Source organism: Callospermophilus lateralis, chromosome 11 (assembly GCF_048772815.1).
Source record: "Callospermophilus lateralis isolate mCalLat2 chromosome 11, mCalLat2.hap1, whole genome shotgun sequence".
NCBI lineage: Eukaryota > Metazoa > Chordata > Mammalia > Rodentia > Sciuridae > Callospermophilus > Callospermophilus lateralis.
In genome coordinates, this window is record NC_135315.1 from 39,912,924 (window position 1) to 39,922,862 (window position 9,939).

Below are 9,939 nucleotides of genomic sequence, written 5' to 3' on the forward strand. Positions count from 1 at the left end.
TGTTGTCCACTGCGTGTGCACACTGGGACTTGGGTCAGACCAACAGCTTAATACTTTGAAATCTGGTTTTTGATATCCCTGTAAGATGATTGGACCCTGAGACTATAAGATACCCATTTCCAGCATTGCCACCTCTAGAGAGAGGGTATAGATTCTGTTAGCTTGATTTGGCTTGAGGGTATATCACTCAGCACAATTTACTTATTTTTTTAAATCTTTATTTATTTTAGTTGTTGATGGACCTTTATGTTTTATTTATAGGTAGTGCTGAGAATCAAACCCAGTGCCTCACACATTCTAGGCAAGTGCTCCATCACTGAGCCACAACCCCAGTCCCCACAATTTACTTATTTTTTTTTTTTAAGAGAGAGAGAGAGGGAGAATTTTTTAATATTTATTTTTTAGTTTTCGGTGGACACAACATCTTTGTTTGTATATGGTGCTGAGGATCGAACCCGGGCCACACGCATGCCAGGCGAGCGAGCTACTGCTTGAGCCACATCCCCAGCTCACAATTTACTTATTAAAAGGCATTTGTTTATCCTGTGTTGAAAGAAAATTTCCAGACAAGAGTCTCATCTGTTGATGATTTTGCATTCAGTTTTCTTTTTAATTTCTCAAACTCCTTTCAGATACACTGGAAAACAAATGCCTCAATTAAAAGATAATTGATATTGAGAGCCCTTTCTGATCATCCTCCCCACAAATAGACTGAATTCCCTTATGGACAGACTCTGAAGTCTCTGCATGTCTTCTCCACTACTTTGCTAGCCATGCAATGTGGGGCAAGTGACATAATGTCTCTGAAAAAATAAGACTTTACCGGGTTCAGAGGCACACACCTGTAATCCCAGCAGCTTGGGAGGCTAAGGAAGGAAAAGATGAGTTCCAAGCCAGCCTCAGCAACTTCGTAAGACCCTGTCTCTAAATAAAATACAAAATAGGGCTAGGAATGTTGCTCAGTGATCAAGTGCCCCTGAATTCAATCCCCAGTACTCTATAAAAATAAGAATAAAATAAACTTCATCTGTGAAATGGAACTATCCCTTAAGACTCTATTGAGAATGAAATAAAGTAATGCTGGTAAAGTGTTCATCACATTGCTTAAAAGGTAGTGTGAGCTCACCGTGTCACCCCTAACAGCTGCATTTTAAATTTGGAATGCATTTGTTGACTTGCATTATCTTCTCAAGGGCAAATTGATTAGCCTGCTCACCAAACTGAAAACTCTGAAAGACAAAATGCATTTAATGAAAATTTTAATTACCTTACATACATTAGAACAAATTTTGCTGACTTATACATACCAGACAGTGATTGTCAAAATTTTTTAGGCCCCAAGCCATTTCTATAAGACCAAAAATTCCATAGAATAATAAATTTTTCATTTCTGTTTATCTCTGCAAAGAAATCACCAGAATTAAATATATTCATAGACAATATTTCAAAAGAAGAAATACATATAAACACACTAAGCATATATGGGTGTATATATAAACACACACACACACACAGTTGTCCCTTAGTGTAGGTGGGGAATTGATTCTAGGAAGACCCCCATATCAAAATCTGAGGATACTCAATTTTCTTATATTAAAATGGCATAGTATTTGCTTATAACCTTTGCAGAGCCTCCTGTATTTTTAAATGGAGATGACTTATAATACCTAATACAATTTAACCACTATGTAGATAGTTTTTATACTGTATTGTTTAGGGAACAAAGAGAATAAAAAAGTCCATACATGTTCAATACAATATATATATATGTGTGTGTGTGTGTGTGTGTATGCATATTTGGTACCAGGGATTAAACTCAAGGGCACTTAACCACTGAGTCACATGCCCAGCCCATTTTTGTATTTTATTTAGAGACAGGGTCTCAATGAGTTGCTTAGGGCCTCACTTTGAACTTGAGATCTTCTTGCATCAGTACACCCCACCACCCCCATCCCCAGACACTTGGGGATTACAGGCATGCACCACCACACCCAGCTAAATTACTTTACTACAATCTTCATTATTAATATCTATAACACTCAAGTGACACATCACACTTTACACAAGGAAACATATAGGTTAGGCAGGGGTTCCAGAGGCTGAACTGGGAACAAAGGCAGAGAGCAGATAGGAATGCTATAGAGTCACTGTATGTGTACAGATAAGAATATGAACCAGCCAGAACTTGTTCAAGACACAGAATTGTCAAAGTGCAGGAACTTATTGGAGGCCAAAGGGGACAGATAGCAGTTTCCAAGTGTCAGTTTGGACTGGGCTAAGTATGGTTGTCACCGCCAGGGGAAATCACGCTCTGCAACAGAGATTCAGAAGTTCATCACCATGGTAATTATTCTGGGCAAAGCTCATGAAGAGTGACCAGATGAAGAGTCATTGTACTGCCATTTCCAGTCTCGGGGATGCTCCTCCTTTAATGGGCCTCAGATGAGGGGGTTTACTTCATTTGTTGGTCTGGTGTGTTCAAGAAGCTCATGGGGGGCTGGGGTTGTGGCTTAGTGGTAGAGTGCTCAGCTAGCACATGCAAGGCTCTGGGTTCCATCCTCAGCACCACATGAAAATAAATAAATAAAATAAAGGTATTGTGTCCAACTACAACTAAATAATAAATATTTTAAAAAAAAAAGAAGCTCATAGGCCTGGATTTTCTAATATGAGTTTGATATACCCATGCATCCATGTGCTTCTGATAAATTGGATAAGTTCACAGGTGATTATTTATATTAGCATGATTAATTTATTTTTTATTTTGTGCCATCGTTGTGCTAGGCAGATGGTGGTTATTTACTTTCACAGAGAAGGTGTATAGTCATTCTACCCCAATACTGAAGTTATTTCATAATGGAGTAACTCATGGCAAACTTCTGCTTTATAAAATGAAATAACTCAGGATTAGGCTCTGTTGGAGAACTACTGTTCTACATATCATGGAGCAACTCAGAGCAGGGCGCAGTCTGCTCTCTACAGTCAGCATGGATTACACCCTGGGGCCTGCGTGTAATGTGGGGCACCCTTATGGCACTGAACCCTCAACCTGTGGGACCTGACTCTATCTCCAGGTAGACAGCATCAAATCTGAGATAAATTATAAAATACCCCAGCTGGAATCCACAGAGAACTGTTTTCTTGGTGTGAGGGGACACAACTCCACATACCTACGGTCACAGAAGTATTCTGTGATGAAAGTAGAAAATAGGACAGCGAGCACTTTGGGACTTTTTTCTCCTCCTCCTCAAAATAATCTAAGAGAGAAATGATGAGAGTCTGAACCTGGTGTGTGGATGGAAGGAAGAGGAAAGGTGGGTTGAGGAGGTAGAATCAAGCGTCAGAACTTGGTGCCTACCTGATACGGAAGATGGCAAGAGAAAAGAAGCTGTGGGACAAAATTACAATTATCTTATATTAGACAAAGGCACCAAAAACATACATTGGAGAAAAGAGCCTCTTCAATAAATGGTGCTAGGAAAACTGGAAATCCATATGCAACAAAATGAAATTAAACCCCTATCTCTCACCATGCACAAAACTCAACTCAAAGTGGATCAGGGACCTAGGAATTAAACCAGAGACTCTGCATATATTAGAAGAAAAAGTAGGCCCTAATCTTCATCATGTGGGATTAGGTCCCAACTTCCTTAATAAGACTCCTATAGCTCAAGAATTAAAACCAAGAATCATTAATAAATGGGATGGACTCAAATTGAAAAGTTCCTTCTCAGCAAAAGAAACAATCTGTGAGGTGAACAGAGAGCCTACATCTTGGGAGCAAATTTTTACCCCTCACACATCAGATAGAACACTAACCTCTAGGGTATATAAAGAACTCAAAAAGTTCAGCACCAAAAAAACAAATAACCCAATCAATAAATGGGCCAAGGAACTGAACAAACACTTTTCAGAAGAGGATATACAATCAACCAACAAATATATGAAAAAATGTTCATCATCTCTAGCAATTAGAGAAATGTAAATCAAAACTATTCTAAGATTTAATCTCACTCCAGTAGGAATGGCAGCTATTATGAAGACAAACAACAATGAGTGTTGACAAGGATGTGGGGAAAAAGGTACACTCATACACTGCTGTGGGACTGCAAATTGGTGCAGCCAGTATGGAAAGCAGTATGGAGATTCCTTGGAAAACTGGGAATGGAACACCATTTGACCCAGCTATCCCTCTTCTCAGTCTATACCCAAAGGACTTAAAAATAGCATACTACAGGGACACAGCCACAACAATGTTTATTGCAGCACAATTCACAATAACTGAACTGAGGAAACAACCTAGATGCCCTTCAGTAGACGAATGGATTTTAAAAATGTGGAACATATACACAATGGAATATTACTCAGCAATAAAAGAGAATAAAATCATGGCATTTGCAGGTAAATAGATGGAGTTGGAGAAGATAATGATAAGTGAAGTTAGCCAATCCCAAAAAACAAATGCCGAATGTTTTCTCTGATATAAGGAGTCTGACACATAGTGGGGTAGGGAGGGGGAGCATGCAAGGAATAGATGAATAGAGGAACTCTAGATAGGGCCGAGGGTTGGGAGGGGAAGGGAGGGGGCATGGGGTTAGCAATGATGGTGGAATGTGATGGACATCATTATTCAAAGTACATGTATGAAGACATGAATTGATGTGAACATACTTTATATACAGAGATATGAAAAATTGTGCTGTATATGTGTAATAAGAATTGTGATGTGTTCCGCTGTCATGTAGTTAAAAAAAATAAAATCAGTTAAAAAAAGAAAAGAACTGAAGCTGTGGGAATCCCAAGCATTCTGTCCTGAGGTTGTCACTGCCCAAAGCTATGAAGCTCTCTCCCCCAGGGCATATTTATTCTGAAAAATAGAGATAAAACCACTTCACTGAGCAGGGAAGGAAGATACAGCCCCTCGGTGAGTCAAGCATCTCTGGAGAGCAGAGGACAGAGGAATCTTATTGCACCAGACATCTTTTACATTCAAATTTCCCAAAGGAGCTGAACAAGAGATAATTAGAAATGGTTCACATTGAAAACAGTATCTCATAGCCAGAAATTTTCTACTATCTTTCAATCCTGATTAAGACAAGGTGAAAGCCTCAATAATAAATTTTGAACATCTGATAAACTCCTTTGGGGGGGAAGGTCCCTATCAAGCCTCAGTTTCAGAGTCTCAGAGGACAATAACAAGGTGGTTGCATTGCTTGTTTTGCCTGAAACATTTCTAGGGTTACCTTTCTATCTAAAAACATGCTTCTGTTTTCCATCTACATAATTCAAAGAGTCTCCTTTTGGCAGGCGGTGGTACATGCCTGTAATTCCAGGGGCCCAGGAGGCTGAGGCAGGAGGATGCAAGTTCAAATCCAGCCTCAGCAACTTAGCAAGGCCCTAGGCAACTGAGACCCTGTCTCATAATTTTAAAAATAATAATAAAAGGGCTGGGATGTTGCTCAGTGGTTAAGCACTCATAGGTTTAATCCCAGCACACATACCACACACACACACAAAGGCTTTTGAAATAAATGTATTTGAGAGAGGGGAAAGTGAGTTGATTTAGGAAAAAATGATAAGTAAAATATAGCATATAGATGTGACAAGAATCCTGCAGGTTGTTTATGCTTCTTGGAACTCTGTGGCTGATTTGGAAGTCAAATCCCAAATCAAAACAATCTTCAGCATTACATAAATACAATTGCAGAGAAAGTCAGGGTCTTTGGAAGGACAATTCATGCAGCGATTAGGATTTTGAGAAATTATGCATGAGGATGAATTTAGAGTTTGGGGATAAAGGCTCAGGCAGGAGTGAGGGATGATGGAGCTGGGGATATGCCAAAAAAAAAAGGGGGGGTCTCCTAAAGTCCCAAATCCCCCTAGAAAAAGGGAGTGTTCCCTTGACCAGAGCAAGAGACTTCAGAAATTTACCCAGAAAAACAACACTGTTTGCTTCAGTGGTATGTTTCTGAAGTCACCTATAAAACAAAGTCCTCAATTTTAGCTTTTCCAAAAACAAACAAACAAACAAAAATCCCCAAACAAACAAGAAACAAACAAACAAAAATCCTGCAAGGGAAGAGAAGCAAGGAATAGTTAGATATAACTGTATTCCAGGTTGCCTCAATACTAACAAGATGGTGGCTTTCTACTTAGCAGAAGCAAAGCTCTAGAACTCAATAAGGAGAACAATAATGGACTGGGCATGTGGCTCAGTTCCATGCATTAACGAGGCTCTGGGTTCAATGCCCAGCACTGCAAAAGAAAAAAGAAAAAGAGTATAACAGTGCTGTTCAATAGCTGCCTCACCAGGGGCTAAGTGCATACCTGAGATGCAGGGAAAATGAAGTGGAGACTGATACAGGCAGGCCCCATCACTGACCAGGATATTCCATTATCCCTAGCCCCATAGGAAGAAAACAATTAAGAGAGACAAGACTTGACAGAAAAGAAAAAAAAAAAAAAAAATGATGTTTTTGAGAGAAACGTCCCAGGAGTCCCTGGTGCTCTTTCTGTAAGCATTTATGTCCCTGCTCAAGTTAAATATTTGTTTCCCTTAAAATTTACATACTGGTTTTCTAACCCAGGATGTGGTGATGGGATTAGACATGGGACTTTTTAGGAAGAGATTAGGTTATGAGGATAGTGCCCTCATAATGGGGACAGAACCCTTAAAAAAAGAAATCCCAGAGAGCTCCCTTAAATCTTGACCTTGAACTTCCCAGCCTCCAGACTGTGAGAAATAAATCCCTGTTGTGTAAGCCACCCAGTCTATGGTATTATGATACAGTCGCCCCCATAGATTAGGAAAGTCCTGGCTGTAAATTTTCCAGCTTGGGCTTTGGGCGGACAATTTCCTGATTCACGCAAAATCAGACTCAAGTGCAAAGTCTTTTATCCATTGGCATTTTGGCTTCAGTTTTTTTTTTTTTTTTTCTTTTGGAAGATTTTATGTTTTCATTGAGGGAAGGATGTCATTTCCCACTGTGTACCAGAAGGGATGTGCTGGCAGTAAAAGTGAGACAAAAGCAAGGCAACCAAAAGCAACGGTCTCCACTCCCCCTCTTTGTGATTCTTACACTTTGGTTCCAATTTAGGGAAATCACAGGACCAACAGATAAACCCCACCCTCACAGAGATCATGTTATCCAAACATTGATTAAAAGCATGCTATTCAACAAAAAGGCATCACAGCAAGAGACTAGAACCCTGGCTTCTAAATGCTAAATTTTGACCCAAAAGGTAAACATCAAGATGACTGTGAGTAAAACAATAGAAGCTCCATAATGCAAAAAGGGAGGGCAGAGAACACAGATGGACTGGTGTACACCTGTGATCCCAGCAATTAGGAGGTTGAGACTGGAGGACTGCAAGTTCAAGACCAGCCTCAGCAACTTAGCAAGGCCCTAAGTAATTTAGTGAAACTCTCTGTCTCAAAATAAAAAATAAAAAGGGGGGCTGAGGATGTGGCTCAAGCGGTGACTCACTTGCCTGGCATGCTCTGGGCACTGGGTTCGATCCTCAGCACCACATAAAAATAAAATAAAGATGTTGTGTCCACCGAAAAATTGAAAAATAAATATTAAAAAATTCTCTCTCTCTTTTTTCTTAAAAATAAATAAATAAATAAATAAACAAACAAATAAATAAATAAATAAATAAATAAATAAATAAATAGGGTTGGGGAGGTGGCTCCATGGTAGAGTACCCCTGGATTCAATCTCTAGTACAATAAATAAAGAGATAACAAAATAGTCAATGAGTAGATTGATAATTAACTGGGAAAAAAAAGAGTGAGGGCAGAGAGCCTTTTAAAAATCATTTTTAGCTGTAGATGGATATAATACCTTTATTTTATTTCTATTTGGGGGCTGAGGATCAAACCTAGTGCCTCCGACATTCTAGGAAAGTGCTGTACCACTGAGCCAGCCCCAGCCCCAGAGAGCCTTTTAATGGTCCTCTAGCACGAAGAAAAGTCTTCTGATCTCCTCATCTATTACTTTATTTAATTTTCTCAGCAGTCCTATGAGGAAGATAAGGGTAGGTAAGGTAACTGCCTCCATCTTACAGACAAACAGAGGCAAAGAGAGGTTAAGTGTACCACTCCAGGCTTCCTGGCTAGTTTGTGTGCCAATGCTTTCTGCCCAAAACTGACCCAACAGAGTTGAATTTCCAAATCTTCAAAATAGGTACAAATCTAGCTGGGGGTCCTTCGGCAGATGAATTGCTAGGAAAAGAAACGGAGACAGAGATGTAGGGGAGATACGTAGAGTAGGAGACTTAGGACCAATCACTTGGTAAAAGGTATAAGAGTTCTTTCTGGGGTGATTAAAATGTTCTAAAATTAGATTATGCTGATGATTTCACAACTCTGTAAATACACTAAAGAGCACTGGTTTATACTGTTTAAATAGGTGAATTTTACAGTACGTAAGTTGTGTCTTGTTTTAAAACAAAGCTGTTTTAAAAAAGCATACCAATTATTTATAAATTTTTTTAGTTGTTGATGGACCTTTATTCATTTATTTATATGCAGTGCTGATTATTGAACCCAGTGCCTCACATGCTAAGCAAATGCTCTACCACTGAACCACAAGCCCAGCCCAAAAACATTCTAGTTTTTTTAAAAATGGGAGCAAGACTAAGTTTTGTGGCTACAGACATATATTTGGGTGACAAAACTCTACAGAAAAGTACAGAAGTGATTAGTGGGAAAGTCAGGACTGCTCTCAGATGTGTGGGGGGGTTGTGACTGAAATGGGGCACATGACAAAGCAGCTTCTTCTCTTTTTTGGGGTGGGGGGTATCAGGGATTGAACCCAGGGGTATTTAACCATTAAGCCACATCACCAGCGCCCCCCCACACACACATTTTTTTGTTTTTTAAAGACGGGGTCTTGCCGAGTTGCTTAGGGCCTTGCTAAATTGTTGAGGCTGCCTCAGCCTTCTGAGTTGCTGGGATTACAGGTATGTGCCACCATACCCAGCTACATGACAGAGCTTCTGTGGTGGGCAGCAGGTTTCATTTCTTGACCTGAATAGTAGTTTTCAGGATGTTTAAGATCCACATGTGTTTTGGGTAGTTTTCTGTATCTGTATTGTTATATAATAAAATGATTTTTAAAAATAGGGGAATTTGCCAGGTACGGTCGTGTATGTCTATAATCTCAGAGACTCAGGAGGATGATGTAGGCAGATCACGTGAGGCCAACCTGAGCAATTTAGTGAAGCACTATTTCAAATTTTTAAAAAATGGCTGGGTAAAAATGTGGATGTGTAAATTATAAGAGGTTGTGAGGGGAAAGGAGGAGGGAAAAAAAGGGAGAGAATTAAACAACAGCAGAGGAGGTAGAGAAGGAAGATGGGAGGGGAGGGGAGGGGAGGGGAGGGGGGATAATAGGGGATAGGAATGGTAGCAGAACACAACAGTCACTAATATGCCATTATGTAAAAATGTGAGTGTATAACCAATGTGATTCTGCAATTTGTATTTGGGGAAAAAATGGGAATTCATAACCCAATTGAGTCAAATGTATGAAAGATGATATATCATGAGCTCTGTAATGTTTTGAACAATCAATAAAAAAAAAAAATGTGGATGTGTAACCGATGTGATACTGCAATCTGTATTTGGGGTAAAAATGGGAGTCCATAATCCACTTGAATCTAATGTATGAAATATGATATGTCAAGAGATTTGTAATATTTTGAACAACCTATAAAAAAAATTGTAAAAAAAAATGGCTGGGAATGTAGCTCAGCAATAGAGTATCCCTGGGTTCAGTCTCTAGCACTGCAAAATATAAATAAATACATAAATACATAAGTAAATAAAGTAGGGAAAATCAAGTAAGAAATAATGCATATGCCAGACAGACTATAAGGTGCCTCCCATGCACCCCACATTCTGGAGTTCTTACCCTTGTTTCATGCCCTTCC